The sequence below is a fragment of the Thunnus maccoyii genome, chromosome 2, assembly GCF_910596095.1.
Source record: "Thunnus maccoyii chromosome 2, fThuMac1.1, whole genome shotgun sequence".
Lineage (NCBI taxonomy): Eukaryota > Metazoa > Chordata > Actinopteri > Scombriformes > Scombridae > Thunnus > Thunnus maccoyii.
The window spans coordinates 23,361,140-23,379,929 of record NC_056534.1 but is presented as its reverse complement, the minus strand read 5'-3'; the positions used below and the strand labels follow the sequence as shown (position 1 = coordinate 23,379,929).

The following is an 18,790-nucleotide window of genomic DNA, read 5'->3' as shown; positions in this document are numbered from 1 at the left end:
GTCGACAGCTGACCTTTTCAACTCTGAAATAATAACACTTAGAGAGGTTGTGCTCCATATCCATAAAGTGTGGTGAGGAGTTTCCTCCTCCACACAGAGAAGTCTATGTAACCGGGGGATGGCGTAAATCGCATTAACCAAAGGTCTGTTCCAGAGAGGGATCACATGCTGCTATGTGCCAGTGTTTTTCTAATATACTGGGTCCAGTGAGCTATTACTCAAAGGCTAGCTGAACATCTAGGCAGTCCTGAGGGTCCTCACTGCCTCTTGATTGGAGTCCAAAAAGGCTTGAAATGCAATGAGTGACTGTTATCACTTAATTTTGCATTTAAAGTTGTGCAAAGTCAACCCCTTAATGGGTTGTTGTCAGTTGGTTGGCGGAGTTTAACCGTTTGCTCCATTTAAATATTGACTGAGGAGCTGGAGTTTTTGAACTTTTGTTGCTAAAAAGTTGTTTTGCCAAAAAGTGGAACCTGGAAGAAAGAGAAGATTTTCTGTTTGGGAATATTTTGGATTGATATCTCAGTACAGTAAATGAATTCAATCCTGCTTTTTTACTGGTTACTGATAAATTCATAATTTAATGAATCTATTGGCCATACAAGAGATCTCACTATATGAAAGGCCAAATATGCAGAGGGAGGGCAAGGTTTAGATCTAGTGCCTGAAACATGCCAACAATGTTCAGTGCTGATCTCCTAGGGAATAAGTATATATGTATACAATTGCCAGGTATTGGTGGAAAAACATCCATATCTTAAGCCACTATGTGTATAATATGAATTAATTAAGAGAATCTCGTAAATTATTCTGATAACATAAGTTATTCTGTTGGGTAGAAGACCTAGAAACCCCCAACTGTCTGTGTTGCTCTCAGTCCATTTATCTTAGTGTCAATTTGATAATTTTGTAATTATTACAATATAATGTGTTCATGTCTAATATTGCTTATCCAAAAACGTTGGTTAATATCCTTCCATAATTACGATGTCTGCCTACACAAAGCATCAAAAGTGAAAAAAGAAAAATTTACATGGAGTCATGTGTGTATGCCTTTATTGCTCATTAGGATACAGTTGTATGCAAAAGTTTGGGCAACCCTTGAAAAAATACATTTTGGTGATTTTTTTAATCGAAGAAATGTAAACACAGCCTCTCTTGGATATGGAAAGGAGGGCTGTCTTGCATGCACAGCTCTTTTAATCTCTACCCACAGATTTTTAATTGTGTTTAAGTCAGGGGACTGTGAGGTCATTCCAAAACTTTCAGCTGGCGTCTCTATAGGTAGTCCATAGTGGATTTTGAGGTATGTTTAGGATCATTACCCTGTTGTAGAGGCCATCCTCCTCAGCTTCAGCTTTTTTTTTTCAGATGTTGTGATGTTTGCTTCCAGATTTTGCTGATATTTAGTGGAATCCATTCTTCCCTCCACCCATGCGACATTTCCTGTGCCACTGACTGCAACACAACCCCAAAGCATGATGGATCCACCCCCATACTTATGATTTTTTCTGAATGCAAAAACACTAACAGTGATTCTTTAAGCACTATCTCTGAAACCATTAACACTTGTAGCCAATGCTTTTACCAAGTGTGCTGAACTGAATGCATGTTATCTGCTTTACACTCAGTTCGTAATTTTATAACACACTTATAGCAAAACTGTAAACATTGCTCTCTACATTGCTACACTATTTTGCCAGATGCCTGTCCACATTGACACGTGTAAACATTTTTATGATGAAGTCTTATGGCCAAACCCACAAAGAAGACGAGATTAAGCCTACACAACACACAAATGTTTTTGTTCTGTTGCACTTTTGTTGTTTGAGGAGTGTTTGAACATTTTGAGAAAAATAAATAAATAACTTTTTCACCATATTTGTATTGATAGTGTGTTATGTTCAGAATACACATCCATACATTACACATTTGGATTCCTGTGTGTGTTGACTACATGTATGACAAAACTTGCAAACTGCTATGCCCTGCACACAGAAAAAGCAAAAGCCATGAGTGTTTTTCATTTATACTGTCAGTGTGTAGTTGGTGCTCCATGTGCTTATTCAAATGATGGTTTGTGTGTACTGTATTGATGCAAAAACATTTTTTTAAGAGTTTGAGGAGTTTTGCAAGAATTGCTTGCTTTTGCTTTGGTGGAAGGTTTTTGCGGTTAGTGTGTAGAGTTTTGCAAAAATAGCCTATAGTTTCAAAGATAGTGCCTAAGCAATCAGAAAAAAAAAACTAACAGCTGGCAATGTGTTCTTTTCATGAAATGCTGCTCCTTTTTTCTCCTAACATACCTTAGTTGATTGTGGCCAAAGAGTTCTATTTCAACTTCATCAGTCCACAGCACTTGTTTCCAAAATGCATCAGGCATCTGTAGATGTTCTGTTGCTAACTTCTGGCGTTGGATTTTATGATGAGGACACAGGTAAGGTTTTCTTCTAATGACTCTTCCATGAAGGTCTTGTTTGTGCGAGCATCGCTGCACAGTGAACAGTGCACCATCGCTCCGGAGTCTGCTAAATCTTCCTGCAGGTTTTTTGCAGTCAAATGGGGGTTTTGATTTGCCTTTCTGACCAGCATCAAGCAGTTCTCTCCAAGAGTTTTCTTGGTCTTCCAGATCTCATCTTGACCTCCACAGTTCCCCTAAATGGCCATTTCTTAATTACATTTCACACTGTGGAAACTGCAAACTATTACAAAAACAGTGTAATTAATGAAGCGAGTATATGAGGATCTGCACAGGAGGGAGTGAAGACTGCCAGTGACCAGTGACCAGGGACCAGGGAGGGAGACCAGCAGAGATGTTCAGTACATTAACAAGTAAATCTTGAACATCAAATGCTCACACTGAACTGAGCATCATTAATCTTTGGTGTCATCAACTGAATCAGTTATTGTTTGTATCAGAGCTCCCCCAGCTGGTGGCTGACAGCACCACCATTTTTGAGCTCAGCCTATTAAACAGAGTCAGTACGAATATGTGAAACAATCTAGCTGATTGAGTTGTGTCTATTTCAGTATTCACAATCTCCCATTTAAACTTTGATAATATCCTATCATTATTTTAGGTATGTCAATTTAAAAGAATACTCAAGTAATTTAGTACAGATTTTAAAAAAGGATGGTCAAAATTGAAGCACCTGAGGTTGAGATATCCTTCCAGACACGCAGCTTGTTATGTGATTGTGATGGCAAATTTACAAGTTGGTTTTGTCTGAATAAGTGCCTGAGTAACTTTAACATAAAGTCTTACTTTGTGAAACACTTGTCTGAATGGATACAAGGTCTGAACCGAATGCTGTCACATTAATGTAAAGACCACAACAGCACATGTGAAATACACAGTGAAAATAAATACACATCTTGTTTACTTTATTTAAATCTGCATTAACTGATTTTTTGGCTACTTGGGGGCAGCGTGAACAAAATACTGGCATATTATCATCTTTTAAGTTAAACTGTTAAACTTGTTAGCAAACAGTTGCTTATTTCCACATCCAGCAGCTACGGAGCTACATTATCATTCATTTGGTGTCATGTTTCTGTCCACCTGGTGAATATAAGTCCAATATTCACTCTCTTCTAGCTCTGTTTTTGCTCTCTACCAAGTCCTGAGGAAAAAATATATTTTTATCCTAAAACAGCTGCCTGCTGAAGCCCAATACAACACTGTGAGAGCGCTGAGAGTGAACCAAAACAGTAAAGTTACAGCTGGACAGCTTAACAATGAGCTGAAACTGGCTATAAAACTCTGTAAAGCTTAGGGGAGCATTACACACTGTCATATGATACACTGGAATTATAAAAAATATTGGTTATAGCCGCTTTAAGAATAGTGTGATAAGATAAAAAAAACCATGCAAGACTGTTGTTGAGAAGATTCTTATGTCAGATCAGCCTTTAGAAACATTTTTCTTTGATTTTATAGTCAGATCAATACTGAATTTGTGACGCTGATACACATATTGATATTTGAAAGTTTAAAGAAATCAGTTATATTTTTTATATATAAACACAAACAATCGACTAGCTACACATAGGCAACATTGACTGTATATAAATACAGTCAACACGTCTCATCATCAATCAAGATAATACCTCATCAACAATACATCATTAAATAATAGTGTTAACAAAACTAAAGCGTAATATTAAAACCAACACCTGTCATTTCCCCCCCACACATCTTTAGAGCTCTAGCATTTTAAAAGTAATTGTTCAATAGTTTTGTTTTCATCACAGTTGTCAAAAGGGCACTTTTTAATTTAACTTGGATTACCTCAACAACAACTCACCTCCCCTCCTCATGATAACATTAAGTTAGGGACCATCTGTGAATTACTGTTTGACTGAAATGTTGTATAGGTTATTTTTCAATAACTATATGCTGACTTACATGAAAATTAATATTAAAATATATGTAAACTCAGTTTAATTATAAATTCGGCCTTCTGTTAATTTACACAAGTATTAAACAGGAAAGTTATAGTTTTTTCAATATATGATTGATGGGGGAAGACGCCCACCTTAATAACTTTGTCTGTCTACCGATTGGCTGAATATGATTTCTGTGTGTACAGTATCATTATCCATAAATGTCAGTTTGTGTTGTAATGTGTTGGTGGAGTATTGATGCAAGATGCCCACTACCTGGGGTAAGATGCCCCCAGGAGTATTTTAGATTTTAGGTAGCTAGAGATTTTGTAATCAACATGATGCATATTATCTCAACAAGGTAATTTTAATGTTTAGCTTTAAAGGGTTTAAGCCTTAAACAAAGCAAAATAACAATAATTATAATATAATTCAATTTTGTCAACATTTCTACATTTTAAAGACAGGTCTATGACAAAATTATTGTAGATTGAAGTTATAATCTTCAGTGATGATATTTTTATCTGAACGCTAATCATAGTTAGCTTAGTTTTTGCTAAAAGCAAATAAGCTAGAAGCATTGTCAGAGGATGAGTTGATTTTATGTCCTTTCATTAAAACTCACTCAAACCTTCCTCATCCATCATAATAAAGGAGAGACCAATATGATCCTTCAGTCTATTTAAATCATTTTTTGATCCAAGTTAAAAGCTGCAGTCAGATCAAGTAGTACCAATACTAATAATTTATTGGCATCTGGATTTATCCTGATATCATCAACTTCTTTTACTAGGTCTGTCTCTGTACTGTGATTAGCCTAAAAACCAGACTGAAACATTTCTAAGTCATTGTTTGAGTTAATAAAATCATTTAAAATCAGTAAAATCATGTACACAAGATTCTCTAAAATTTTGCTAAAAATGGAAGATTGGAGATTGTCTGTAGTTGCTGGGTGTTGATGAATCAAGGCTGCTTCTTTTTAAAAGAGGCTTAACAAGCGCAGTCTTAAATTCTGTGGGCGAAATACCCAGTTGGAGATATTGATTAATAACTGTTTGGACCTCCTCAGACACTGAATTAACATTTTTTAAAAAGGAGGTAGGAATTGGTTCAAGAGGCACAAGTGGAAAACTGTAGTGTTATTACTACTTTCTTGAGAATTTCAGCATCAACCAGGTAAAAACTCTCCACAGTGACCTCATACTGCAGACTGGGTGTTTCTATAACTGTTACCAGTTTGTGTAGATGACAGATACTAGATCTGATGGTGGTAGTCCTCTCACTGAAGTAATCTGCAAATTTTGGGCATTTAGAGTCAACAAGTTGGTTTCCTGAGGCTGCACTAATCTAATACAAAATCCTGTGTTTCTATACATAACACTGTGCAGCCTCCAGCCACATTAATGTAAAGAGCTGACGTACTTTTTTATGTGAAACTGATACTTGGTATCAAAGGTGATGTAATAATCACTGGTGTAGCTGCAATCTTCTCTGTCATCCAAACGACCACTACTAAGTCACAGTCTGTGTGAAGGCAGGTAGCTTGACACTGTGGCAGTAACTTCATTTCAAGGGTTTACTAAGAACAAATGAAAAGTTACAAGATCAATTCTTTTTCTGCTCAAAAAAATGGTCTTGTTCCTTAGACTGATTAGCTCCAACTGAGAGCAACTGGCTATGAACCAGTAGCCTATTTAAAGGAGCATTTCAACACTATAGCTACTACAGTACTATTATTAGCACAAAATGTATCTTCTCTATTCTTAAAATGTCTCTTATAACTGGAAATGATTGACATCCAGTTTAAAGTGCCTCACAGCTCGGTGTAAAAGCTTTCACAGCTGAGTTCACTGAATGGATTTAAGTCCTCTTATCTGATTCTAGATTTCAACATTATAGACAAGTGAGCATCAGTGATTCAGATTTGTAATGTCTGTATTAATTTAAAATAAACGTTAACTTTTTATTTGTTTTATTTATTATACTTTAAATGTTCAGTATTGTTCATAGTAATGAATGGATGATAGGGAGCAGAGTGGAGCCCTGTGCGGTTCACACTTCCACACTTTGTGTGAGTGCACACTACCGAGGACCGAAGTTAGAGCCACTTTAATCAAATCTGAAATTTCCCCTTTGAATTACTATTTGTTGGTCTTTCTTATTTTCCTTCTTCAAAGCACAATTTCTCTGGTGAGGTTGAACAAACCGGGTTTCAATGGAAACATGAGCCTCCAACCCAGTGAGCAGCTCAGTCAGTCACAGGAGGGGGACCACACAGCCGTGTTTGCATGGAGCCTGTATAAGTACAGTTGTTCCTCCATTCAACACTATCTTCGTTGTTGTCGAGTATTGTGTTTGCGACAAACCTGAACCAGCAAAGTCAGCACCCAAGAAGGGCTCCAAGAAAGCCGCCACAAAGACCGCCGGCAAGTGAGGCAAGAAGAGGAGAAAGAGCAGGAGGGAGAGCTACGCCATCTACATGTACAAAGTACTGAACCCACTGTCCACCCAGACACTGGCATCTCATCCAAGGCCATGGGTATCATGAACTCCTTTGTGAGTGACATCTTTGAGCGCATCTCTGGTGAGGCCTCTCGTCTGGTTCACAACAACAAGCGCTCCACTATCACTTCCAGGGAGATCCAGACTGCCATGCATTCACTGGCCAAGCACGCTGTGTCTGAGGGCACCAAGACCATGACCAAGTACACCAGTACACCAGACCAAGTACACCAGTTCAAAGCAGCTCTGCTGCTGGACAAGCTTCAACCCAGTGGCTCTTCTCAGAGCCACCCACTCCCTCTGAAGAGCAAGCTGTCCTTACAGTATAGCTGACCTGTAACAAAAATGATATGCTCGCTTTATACTTAATGCCAATGGTGCGTTTCATATTTCTATGTAGATGTAGAACATTATGTAAACATGCGCATGATATGTTGACAATGGTCAATGAGAATTAACGGGCACCTTAATTGATGGGAACTTCCAGAAAGTGTTTCTTTGGATGAGAAGGAAAATAAATGTTGGGAGTGAGTTAATTTTGTAAATTTCCTACAAAAGGCACAAACTATAATGATATATTTTCATTGAGAGATGAAGTATAAATATATATATAAAATGAGTAAGACATACATTACAGAACCTAACTGGCTTTAAACTGGCTGTAAAATGAAAGACAGATTGTGGGACAAAATTGCTGAAAGGACTTAATTTAGTTTTGTTATTGTAAACTAAATAACCAAAAAATAAAATGACTCATAACTGGTTGAAAGAAAAACTTTTTCTTTTCACATAGTGAACATCATGGAACAAAAGGAAAATGTGTTTCTAGAAATACTTAAATCTATTTTATGTCAACATTTCTTTTTTTCTTAAAATAAATGTGTGCCCTACTTAACTGTTATATATATACAAACATACATATATTATGTGTATTAAATGGTGCCATATAGTCCATCTCAGTTCGGTGGAGTCTCTGTAAAACACTATTGTTCTCAGATTTTGAGGACATTAATCTGAATTTTACTGAAAGTCAACACCAGCAGAATACAAAAAACTGCAACTGAAATACTGCGGCAAGGCGCTCATCAAATGATGTTACAATTCACCAATGATGCGTTCATGGTGCAACAATGTAACTATTATTTGTTACATTATAACAGACTGACCGGAGACCTCCATGTTACTGCGCTATCATTTATTTGTTTGTGTGTTTAATTGATAGTAGAACCATAAATAAGAAGTGTAATACACACATGTTGCACCGACTGCAGAGAACAGTGTTGAAGATTATTTATGTTGCAAATAGTCCTCAGAATAACAGAAGAAATGTTCACAGCCACAGAGAATCTCTGATAGGAAGTCTGGCTAAGCTGCATCATAAGCCTGCATCAGTGTGTTTGCTGCTACCACAATAGCTTTATATTATTACAAAAAGATGGTTGTTTTTCCTTTGAGTCTGAATAAACATGTGAGTGAACGGGAAAACAGTTGTATAGTCAGAAGTCATTGAGTCAAATATACTTTTTACCAGTTTTTGGCTGGACTGGCCATGGACCAGCCCTATAACCACGGTCATCCGTGATTGAGTGACTGAATGAGTGATAAAGTTTCACCATTGGTTGGCCGGCCAAGTGTTGGAGTTTCCCTATTGGCCGTTGCTCTTTCAAAATGAATCAGCACAAGACGATGGAAGCAGAGGACTTGACAGAGGACTCGATTCGAGTCCTGATTTTTGGGACTCGTGACTCGACTCAGACTTGAGCACTGATGACTCGGACTTGAGCATTGACTGCATTCAGACTCAGAAGTTGAAGATGAGGACTCAAACTTATTAATTGATAAAGAAGTAATATATATCTAATTTTTTGTTGTCAAATTTTCCGCACATAGCCACACTATGGTTCACGTCACGCACACAGCAGCAGCTGCGGCACAGACAGTGTAGCCACACACACACAACATGCACGTTGCACAAACAGCGCACAGGAAGCCACAGCCACACACACTCACATATGTTGTTGGTATGGAAGTTGTTTAGCATGAGTGAAGAAGACACAAAGCTCGCAATTTGTATTACCTTTGAGTCCAAAAAAAAGAATCTGTCAGTCAGACTTTTAAAAAATTGGAAATTAGAATCGGCTAAGGAAATTGTAATCAGTGCATCATTAATATTAAAGCCTCTGGAAAGGCAAATCCATGATTGGCTATTATTTATGTAATTTGGGATCTAATGTGCATATAGTAAACACCTAAAAAGAATGAGAACATAGCCTTTGACATAGCCTATGTAATTTGTTAGAAAGTTTCTCTCCCTTCCCTTGTTACTGGGTTGCAGTTAGGCGGGGCTAAGCAAGGGAATTTATTACATAATAAATATCTGCCCAATCATATTTAGGAGAAAGATGACTGACGTGGCTATCCGGCCAAGCTGACTTCACAACACTCCCGCATGAGAACAATGCACTGCACTTTTCTTAGCTTTTAGCTGGATTGAGAATTCAAATTAGCCTGACATGGTTTGAAAGTTACTGTGTTAAGTTTACTAGCAGACTTGGTCACACCATCCAAATCTGTATTAATCACAGAGTGGACAAGTAGCTCAAAAGTGTAGCATAGCAATGCTAATGCTAACCGTTTCATGTTAGTGAATGGAAGATGCTAAAACGATTAGCACCATACTCCGGGAGGTATAGTTAAATAAAAACACAGTTTCAGGTGGTCTAACCTAGTTTGTTAGTTAGTGGATTATTCAAGCTTTCAACCAAGTAGGGTCCATTTGATAGATTTGGTAGTTAATAGCATAACATTTAACCTATGCTAACCGTTTCATGTATGTGAATGGAAGATGCTAAAACGATTAGCGTCATACTCTGGGAGGTATAGTTAAATAAAAACAAAGATTTGGGTGGTTTAACTTGTTTTGCTAGTCAAGCTTTCTAACCAAGTAGGCTCCATTTGATAGATTTGGTAGTTTATTCCATATCAGCAAAACGTTTTAGTGAATGAATATAACATAAAATGGTACTTGAGCTGAAAGTGAGCTGTCAATCAAATGTGATCTGGACATGCCCACACAGTCCTGAGAAATGGTTTGAGCAGCCAAATGAGCTGTTTTTGAGCTAGATTTTCTAATAGTTATGAATGTTTATTTTCATTCAGATTTTCGTGGATGTTTAATGAGACACGCAACTTTGATATCATATACGCATTTTTATGATTTCAAGCCACGTTTCAAGAGGCTTTAATATGACAGCTAAGTCATTTTTGTTTGATGAAGACCTTTTTTATTTGTATGTCAGCTCTTTGACCGTGCCAGAATGGAGCACTGGAGCCCATCTTGGAACTCAACTCAGACTCAACCTTGATGACTCGGATTCAGACTCAGGTAATGGGACTCTACTCTGACTCTTCTTTGGTGATTCGGACTTGGACTCGTACACTGGGGACTTGAGACTCAACTCGGACTTGAGACTTATGACTCGACTACAACACTGGCAGCCACAGTAAAATTGTGTTTGTGCATGTGTACTTGTCTACAAAGAGTCCAACAGCCCACCTCAGTCCACTTTGTAGCACAAGTCCACTGGGCCAAAAGACTTTGGATCCTTGCAGGTCAGGAGCCACCAGGTGATTTCACTGTGATCCTCCACTGCTGCTTGGTGTTGTTCAGCAAATTGAATGACAGCTACTGTAGATGACAAAAAAAACAAAAATGTTTTACCATTACTGTCAGTGTAATAGCCAAGCTGTGATCAAAACTGTAGAATAGGCTACACCTAACAAGATTTTAATTACCCAGGGTTCGACATTAACCATGGCCTGATGGCCGGTGGCCATAAAAAGTACCCTTTGGCCAACAAATATTCCATGTAAGTGGCCCCCTGTGGCCACCAAGTTTCATCCCCATACTGCGAGCCTTCACCAACACAACTAGGAATCCACATAGGAAGTGAGAGCAAGCGTGGTAACTGTTCAGTCCACACTGACTCTGACCTGTGTTCAGCGTCTGTCCACAGAAGCAGCTGCTGACCAGCAGCCAGCTAACCGTCCTTCACCAGGCTGACTGAAAGCAGAAATTTACTGAACCAAAATAGTTTCCATGTCGCTCCACAGGAAGAAATCAACCGTGTCTGTATTTATCGATTTTATTTCCCCGGCCACCGTAGTGAGCGAATGTGCCTGTAGTGAAACAGATGAGCTCACAGACAGACTGGGAGCCTTGATCAATCAATGTAGATACCGTTATGTTCAAAACACATATGCAGTGGAATATTTTTGTGATTTAAACAGCTGTCTGTGGAGATTATGCTTCACATTTGACAACCCTCTCAACAACAGCTGCCATCTTGCTTTAATACATGGGGAAGAGTGTCTGAAAGATAATGTGTGCCCTCCGTAAGGGCTTGTAGGCAGATAGAGCATGAAAAGATGATGCCTCCCTCGCCCTACTGGTGGCACTATAGCACTGAATTAGAGCACTGCATCAGGGATTTCATCATACAAGAGCTGCAAATCTCAGTCTAAAAAGTAAAACATTATCAGCAGGAGCTCATGTGCATTAATGATCAATTATCCTTTTACATTAAATCCTTAGAAAACCAATAATATACAGTGGGGTCCAAAAGTCTGAGACCACATTTTCACGTAAATCTGGAAATAATCAGAAAGTTTGAGGCATCAGAAACATTTAAAAACAGGAAGTAATGACATGTAAAATGAAGAGGAAAATATTTCTAGGCCAGCAAATCTGTGGCATTGACCAACTTAGCTCATTTGTACAAAAAGTCAGATTTTCTTGAGTTGTATCCCTTCCATTGAAGCATTCAGATGATACTCAAGTGGATTTTGATCTACTCATCAGAGGCTCGTTCAAGTAACTCAACTTGCAGCCAGGGTTCACCTGTTATAAATATGGCTTTAAAATATAAATATAAATGTATAAATATGGTTTCTTCTAAACTTTTTCTGTGTCAACTTTTATCTATATGGCATATTCAATTATGTTAATTTATTGAAAAGTCACAGTTAAGGAAGGCTGTGTCATGTTGAGTTAAATTGACTGTTCTCTGTTGTTTTTAAATAAGTTTCCATTTGAGGCACCAAATTTAGGGGCTTGGTTGCCCGTGGGGCCAGTGCTTAAAAATATTAGGGCCCCATCTTACGCCTGGCGCAGAGTGGCGCTAAGCGTAGCGCAAGTGTCTTTGCTATTTTAAAACTGACGCAGTTGTCATTTTCCCGTCTAGCGCCCACATTGTTGAAATAGCAATGGCACTTGCGCCCATCAGAGCGCTCATGGGTGTGTTGGTCTAAAAGTAAGGTGTTGTCAGGCGCATTATTGGCGCATGGCTATCTTGAGGCAGCAGAGAGTGATTGCGTTATTGACCAACAAAAACCTGGTCTAAAGTCAATTGCGCATTATCAGAACGGTTATGTGCGCCTACACAGGCTGGTGCACAACATACACTCTGCTCGTTACACACACAGGACACGCAGCAGCACACAAACATGCAAAAGGTAACAAATAAAAGGATTACCATGTGAAAGACTATTATTGTGTATATTAATATATTTTAAAAAATACATGCCATAATGCTTAGTCACAATATTTATCAGAATTAACTAATTGCGGAAACGTGGGATTAAATTGTCTAATTATTTGACCAAATCGTGTCGATACACATAGGTATTTAAGCAGACGGACGACAACGGATCAGACACAGATCAACTTTCCTGCTGCATCAATACATGATGACATGAGGAACACATGAGGAAATAAATGAGATTAAAACAATGATTAAACTAAAGAAGGAAATAAATCTGCACAGCTTCTAGCTGCTGCCAGCAACAGGATCAGAACCTCGGAGAGCTGATCAAGACCTGATAACTGTGTTGATGATTCTTTACATGATTAAAATTAATGATTTAATTTCTGAACAATATTTAACAAATATTCTTTGACATTTGTGAGAGTACAGTGACCAGGTTTCCATACTTTCAGCAATTAAAACCCTGCTGATTTGTTACTCCATGACTGAATAAAACGATTTTAAAGAAACCAAAGCTGTCATTAAAAAAATCAACCTTTTCAAAAACCAAACGAAGATAAATTTGCAACAAATTAATAAACCAGATCTTAAACTGGTGGCCTGTGGCTGACCACAGGAGGGTTCAGGAGCAGCAGAGGCAAGTGTGCTCGTTATGGATTGTGCGCTTTCACTTTGCGCACGATCAGATCCATTGCCTCTGCAGAGAAGCGTTCCTTCTTACTACTTGGCAAATGTGCCATCATAATAGCAATCCGCCAAGGTGCAAGCGCACCTGGCTCTTGAAGGGAATGGGAGATGACAATGTGATTGGTTTATGGCATGTTACGCCGAAAACACATCCATGATTAATTAGGAGACTATGGACAACCACTTTGAACCATGCACCTGGCGCACTGACCATTTTTCCGCCGTTAAAATAGCAAAAGTGGATTTAGACACACCCTCAATGCACTTGCACCATGCGCTTCAGATCGTTAAAATAGGGCCCTTAGTGTCTATCCCTGTTACCTATTGGAACATACTTGTAAATACATCCTAATAGCAAGCTTAACAATCATAGGGAAAATGTAGGTAAAAAGAATATAAAGGAAATAGGATGTGATGTAAAAATGTTGATGAGCAATACCTTCTGAACAGACTCCAGCGATGTCTTTGTTTCCTCTTGATATTCAACTGTGAACATATAGTAAAATGTGAGGAGGACAGCCAAGGTGGTGGTGAGGTCAGGTTCCTATGAACAGCATCCATTTGGTCATACACAGGATCTCATGTTCAGGTTCTGCTGATGATCAAACACTGAACTGACAACAATTCTATTACCTTTAAGTACTGTTTTCTCTGTGAAAATTAAGATAATTACACAACAGAGACAATATTGTTTGTGTGAGTTAGTACATGAGAACAGATCTAAGAATATGACTGCTGAGGTGCTTGTGGTTATGCCACAATAAATATACAATATAAATATAAAATATCTAAAAATAGGCACCTAGTATAACAAGCATAACTACATTTATGAAACTTCAACATTTTCAGTTTTTGTTGACATTGTCAGAAAGGTGATAATTCTACTTTTTGTTTATTACTGAGGTTGTAGTGGTGTACTGGAGTGCATTGTACTCATGTCTGTTAATGGAATGGACAAAATATTAGGAATACCATTCAATATAATGCACAATGTCCATGTCAACAAAAACTGAAAATGTATAAACTTTGTAAAAGTAGGATTTAGGGCAGAGCTGTTGGATTGTATTGTATTACACTGCACAGTACATTACACTAATGAAGTGGCCAGTGAGTGTATATATATATAAACATACATATATATATACATCTTGGAAAACAGTAATTTCACACAGTTTGGTGGTAGACTAGCAGACCCTCTTCTTTTCCTCATTTTGCCATCTCTATCGGACCTAATGTTAGAGTAATTAATTGTTAAGTTACAGAGATGGAAAAAACAGGGTTTTCACACTGAATTGGTATAACAGTGCTGAGTTATAGTTAGATTACAGTGCTCTCACATGCCATATGAACGCAGAAGATACAGAGCTAACACCTGTAACTAAGGCATGCTGACAGATTGGTAACATGAAGCTGTTTCAGTTTAACACAATGCGGTCAGGTTGACTATGGATTCCTGTTAGCTAACAGACCACTAGCTAATATTATAATGTTAGCACAACACACTCACTGGTCAGCCAGAGATCGATGTAAATTATTTAACGACAAAAACTAGCTTGGTGTAATGTCTGGTGTTAGTCGGGAGCGAGTGTTTTAATGTTGAAGACATATTACTGATCAGCTGCTGAGGTTGTTGACCCCTGCTGCTGCTGACTGACGGCTAAAGTTCAAGTTACTCCTCACCACCTTGCAAAAAGTGTACTGTCCACACTGCAAATAACTATCTGTTGAACAGACGTCTTAGTGGTCTTCCATATCTTCCAGTGCATATCTATGCATATCCCGAGTTGGTTGCGTCCTTAATTTCAAAGTACTCTGCAGTTAATGCTAAATATTAGCTGGTAAAGTTAGCGAGCTGTAGGATGTCAGAAAGTCCACTTTATCTATGATACCGTCTGTCAACTTTACACCGAGCAAAAATACACAAGAACACGAGCACTCTTAAAAAGAGAATCCTTTAAGGTAAAAAAAATAATAATAATGAAGAAATAAAGATTAATCCAAAAAGCTCTTAAATCCCAAACCGACTGCAATGAATTAAGTTACTTTGGCGCCCGGACTGACTCAGTGACACTATACAATTGAGATCATGTGACGTTATTCTTTCGCTAAACCAATCAACTCACGACTTCACAGACAGCCTATATATATGACATGCCCTCTACCTCAGTGCTGTCGATGCATATTCCGGTACCAAGGGTCCCCCAGCTTGGGTAGTTGCTTTTTTATCTCAACCACGGATGTATTTTAAGAGCTGGATACCGGACTAAAAATGGCGCCCATTCAGTCCTACAGGAATTGCTCGCCTGGCGCATACGCCAAAAAAAAGTTTCTACCTTCCGGGTTTGCTTCCGCGTTGTGCGGCCCACTGAGTATGCGCATTAGTAATTCCCCCGCTGGCCTCGCCCACGAGCTCCCGCTCGGCCAATAGATAGTGATGACGTCACGGATATTTAAATCGCTTTTCTCGGCTCGAGGAAAGTTTTACGAACATAGAACCTCCATGGATCAAAAGTTCATAATAGAAAGAGTCATAATTGACGTTATTTGCAGTTCGAGGGGTCCTATCAACAGTTTTACAGGCGTCTCGTTTACAATGGTGGTCAATGGGGAAAATCCTTTTAGGGCCGCAGGGGAATTTTTCACTGCAATACTGCGAGTGGCCACTGGGAAAAATTGGCTGCAAAGCAGAGCGGCGGCACCCTATCCAGCTCCTATTATACATCCATAATCTCAACTCATCATGTCTTTGCCAGCGAACTCATTTTTAACACTTTGCTCTATCAAAGCATCATCTCATCCAGCTAATCTGCAGCTGCCATATCCACACCTCCTCTAAACAATGTCAGCCACATCACACAAATGCCATCATTCAATGACAAGACCAAAGATTATTTCAGTCAAGTCACTGTTCAACTTGGCCTGATAACTGACTTGTGGGAAAGCACAGTGTTTTAACTGTTTTTAAAGGAAAGCCTCACACTTTTTCAAGTCTGTACTGAAAGTTATTGGTCGCCTTTTCAACTCTTTACAAATTCAGTGAGAAAATCGGCCTCATACAGGAAGACCTCTGCTTTTCTACATTTAAAGAACCACGTTGTTAATTGGGATAATAATGATAACAATAATGATGACAAATAATAACACAAACAATGGCAACAACCACAACAAAAACAACAACAACAATAATATTGTTTTTTTTATTATTGTTGTTGTTGTTTTGGTTTTTTTTGTAATTCATAAGTTATGTGATGTCAATGAAAACGAAATCCGCCCACGTGGATGTGCTCACACCTTGGACAGGTGCTGCACTGTGTCGATGACGGCAGCCTAAATCTCAAAACAGCACCACCAGCCCATTGACTTTGCGCTGTGGCTAAAAATAGTATTGCAGCTCATTTCCCTCGCGCCGTTGCCGCGGTGATGCTGAACGTTCGATTCTGCTGGTCAAGGGTGACGTGAGACATGACAGGTGCTTCACATTATCTAGCGGCTCTTGTTTGAAACGGACAAAACATGAAAAGACTGCTACAATGACAGCTTTGGAAAGATGAGGAGGATTATTTGGCTCATAGTTGACCTGAGCAATCAGCATAGAAGTGATAAAAGTCCATATTTGATGGATATGTCATCAGATTTGTTGATAAACACCTTCTGCGCAATCATTGGTCAATTCTTACTCACCCATAGTTCCAAGGGGCATTATCTGTCAAATAAAAGCCAATAATGAAAAAATTCAAGTAATTTTAAATGTGAAACTATTTTTAGACGGGAGTATAGGAGAAGCTGCGACTTTTTGACACGGAAACAGCCCAAGTACAAGAGGAAGCACCATGGGTGAGCCCGGCATCAGGTCGGACACCTATAAATAGCGCCGGAACCTTTTGATCTGTTAGTAGCCGCTCAAGCTGATGCCTTGCGTCCTACGGTGATTGCGTTGGCTAGTACTGGCGGGTCTCGATCGAGGGCAGCTATAACATGTGTCAGGAGTAGAGACTGAACATGACATGCCCTCTCCCCCAGTGCTGTCGATGCATATTCCGGCACCAAGGGTCCCCCAGCTTGAGTAGTTGCTTTTTACCTCAACTCATCATGTCTTTGCCATCAAACTCGTTTTTAACATTTTGCTCTCTCAAAGTATCATGTCATCCAGCTAATGTGCAGCTGCCGTATCCTCACCTGCTCTTAACAATGTCCGCCACATCACACAAATACCCTCATTCAATGACAAGAGCAAAGACTATTTCAGTCAAGGCACTTTTCAACTTGGCCTGATCATTGACTGTGGGAAAGCACCGTGTTTTGACAGTTTTTTTTTAAAGGAAAGCTTCACACTTTTTCAAGTCTCCTGTCCTAAAACAATAGTCAGGTGCCCGACTGAAGGTGGACACGGCTTTGTTTTGTTCCTGGCTCTAATCATTCCTCCTGTTCATACTGAGCATGAGAAGATCCCTTCATAAGGCACTTAGAGTGTAAGTGATGGGGGCCAAAATGCACAAGGCTCCTTGTGTAGAAAAAAGTCTTTGAAAGTTGATTTGAAGATAATATGAGACTTGAGCCCTTGAAAGTCAATGCCTGAGACACAGTGGTGAGGAGATTGTGCTGCCTGAGCCTGAGTCCTCCAGAGCGGGGGTGTCCCTGGACCATAAGGCGGATATCCTGTCGTCCTTCAGCGTCTTTGACCCCGATGCCGCAGCTGATGCACAGAGAGGAGCCCAGGTTGGCACGGCCGCTGTAAGCGGGCCTGTGGACGGCAGGCAGGCAGCCCAGCGCTGTGACCTGGAGCAGAGGTGGGCACAATAAGTTTCCCCTGTGTCTCATGTCAGCTCAAGTGGCTCCACTTGTAATGTTTTACAGAAGTGGGGATGAGGCCAGTGCAAATGAGACAAAACGCTCAGCCAGGACAAGAAAGCTTTGACTTTTCATCTTTTCTAGGATTGAGAGAGAAATAATCCTGTTGATGAGGGATTGATTGATTGATTGTCAGATTTCATCAGATCACAGCCACATTTCCATGTAAAAGTGCATCCCGCTGGTGAGGTTTCAGATGGTTTAAAAACAAGAGTTTCCATAAGTCTGCCCTGAAAAATGGTTGAGACTTGCTTGGATGCTGCAAACAGGGATAAGAGCTTCTCCAGGAATTGTGAAAGCAGGATATGATGTTTCCATGTGCAAACACACAAGCAGACAGGCTTACTCCAAAGGCCAGGTGATTGTGGGATACTGCTACTCAGATAAATGCAGGTCCATCTCCTAAAGCACACAGCAGACAATGCCATATTATGGTAGTTTGGCCAACCTAGCTGGTCAATAGAAAAAATCAATTATCATTTCTATATTATTTTTTATCATTATATTATTATTATTATTATTATTATTATTATTATTATTGTTGTTGTTGTTGTTGTTATTATTATTATTATTATTATTATTATTATTATTATTATCATCATCATCATCATCATCATCATCATCATCATCATCATCATTATTATTATTATCATCATCATCATCATCATCATTATTATTATTATCATCATCATCATCATCATCATCATCATCATCATCATCATCATTATTATTATTATTATTATTATTATTATTATTGTCATTATTATCATTATTATCCCAATTAACAACGTGGTTCTTGGAATGTAGAAAAGCAGAGGTCTTCC

At 38.9% G+C, this 18,790-nt stretch overlaps 1 protein-coding gene and 1 pseudogene across 2 annotated transcripts in view; one reads left to right on the top strand and one right to left on the bottom strand.

Moving 5' to 3' along the window:
• The window catches only part of LOC121908555 (neuronal membrane glycoprotein M6-a-like), a 49,174-nt gene extending 33,745 nt beyond the window's left edge, over positions 1 to 15,429 (bottom strand). Inside the window, exons 1-3 of one of the 2 annotated variants that reach the window (XM_042428677.1) lie at positions 15,281 to 15,429; positions 13,558 to 13,604; positions 10,442 to 10,573 (exon numbers count right to left, since the gene is read on the bottom strand). The gene's annotated coding sequence lies outside the window, so the exon portion shown is untranslated. Of the gene's footprint in view, positions 1 to 10,441; positions 10,574 to 13,557; positions 13,605 to 14,729; positions 15,180 to 15,280 lie in introns of those variants that run through there. The other variant, XM_042428684.1, reaches the window with a different exon arrangement.
• Positions 4,649 to 7,655, top strand: LOC121887290 (annotated as a pseudogene).
• Positions 15,430 to 18,790: the final 3,361 nt, after the last annotated feature.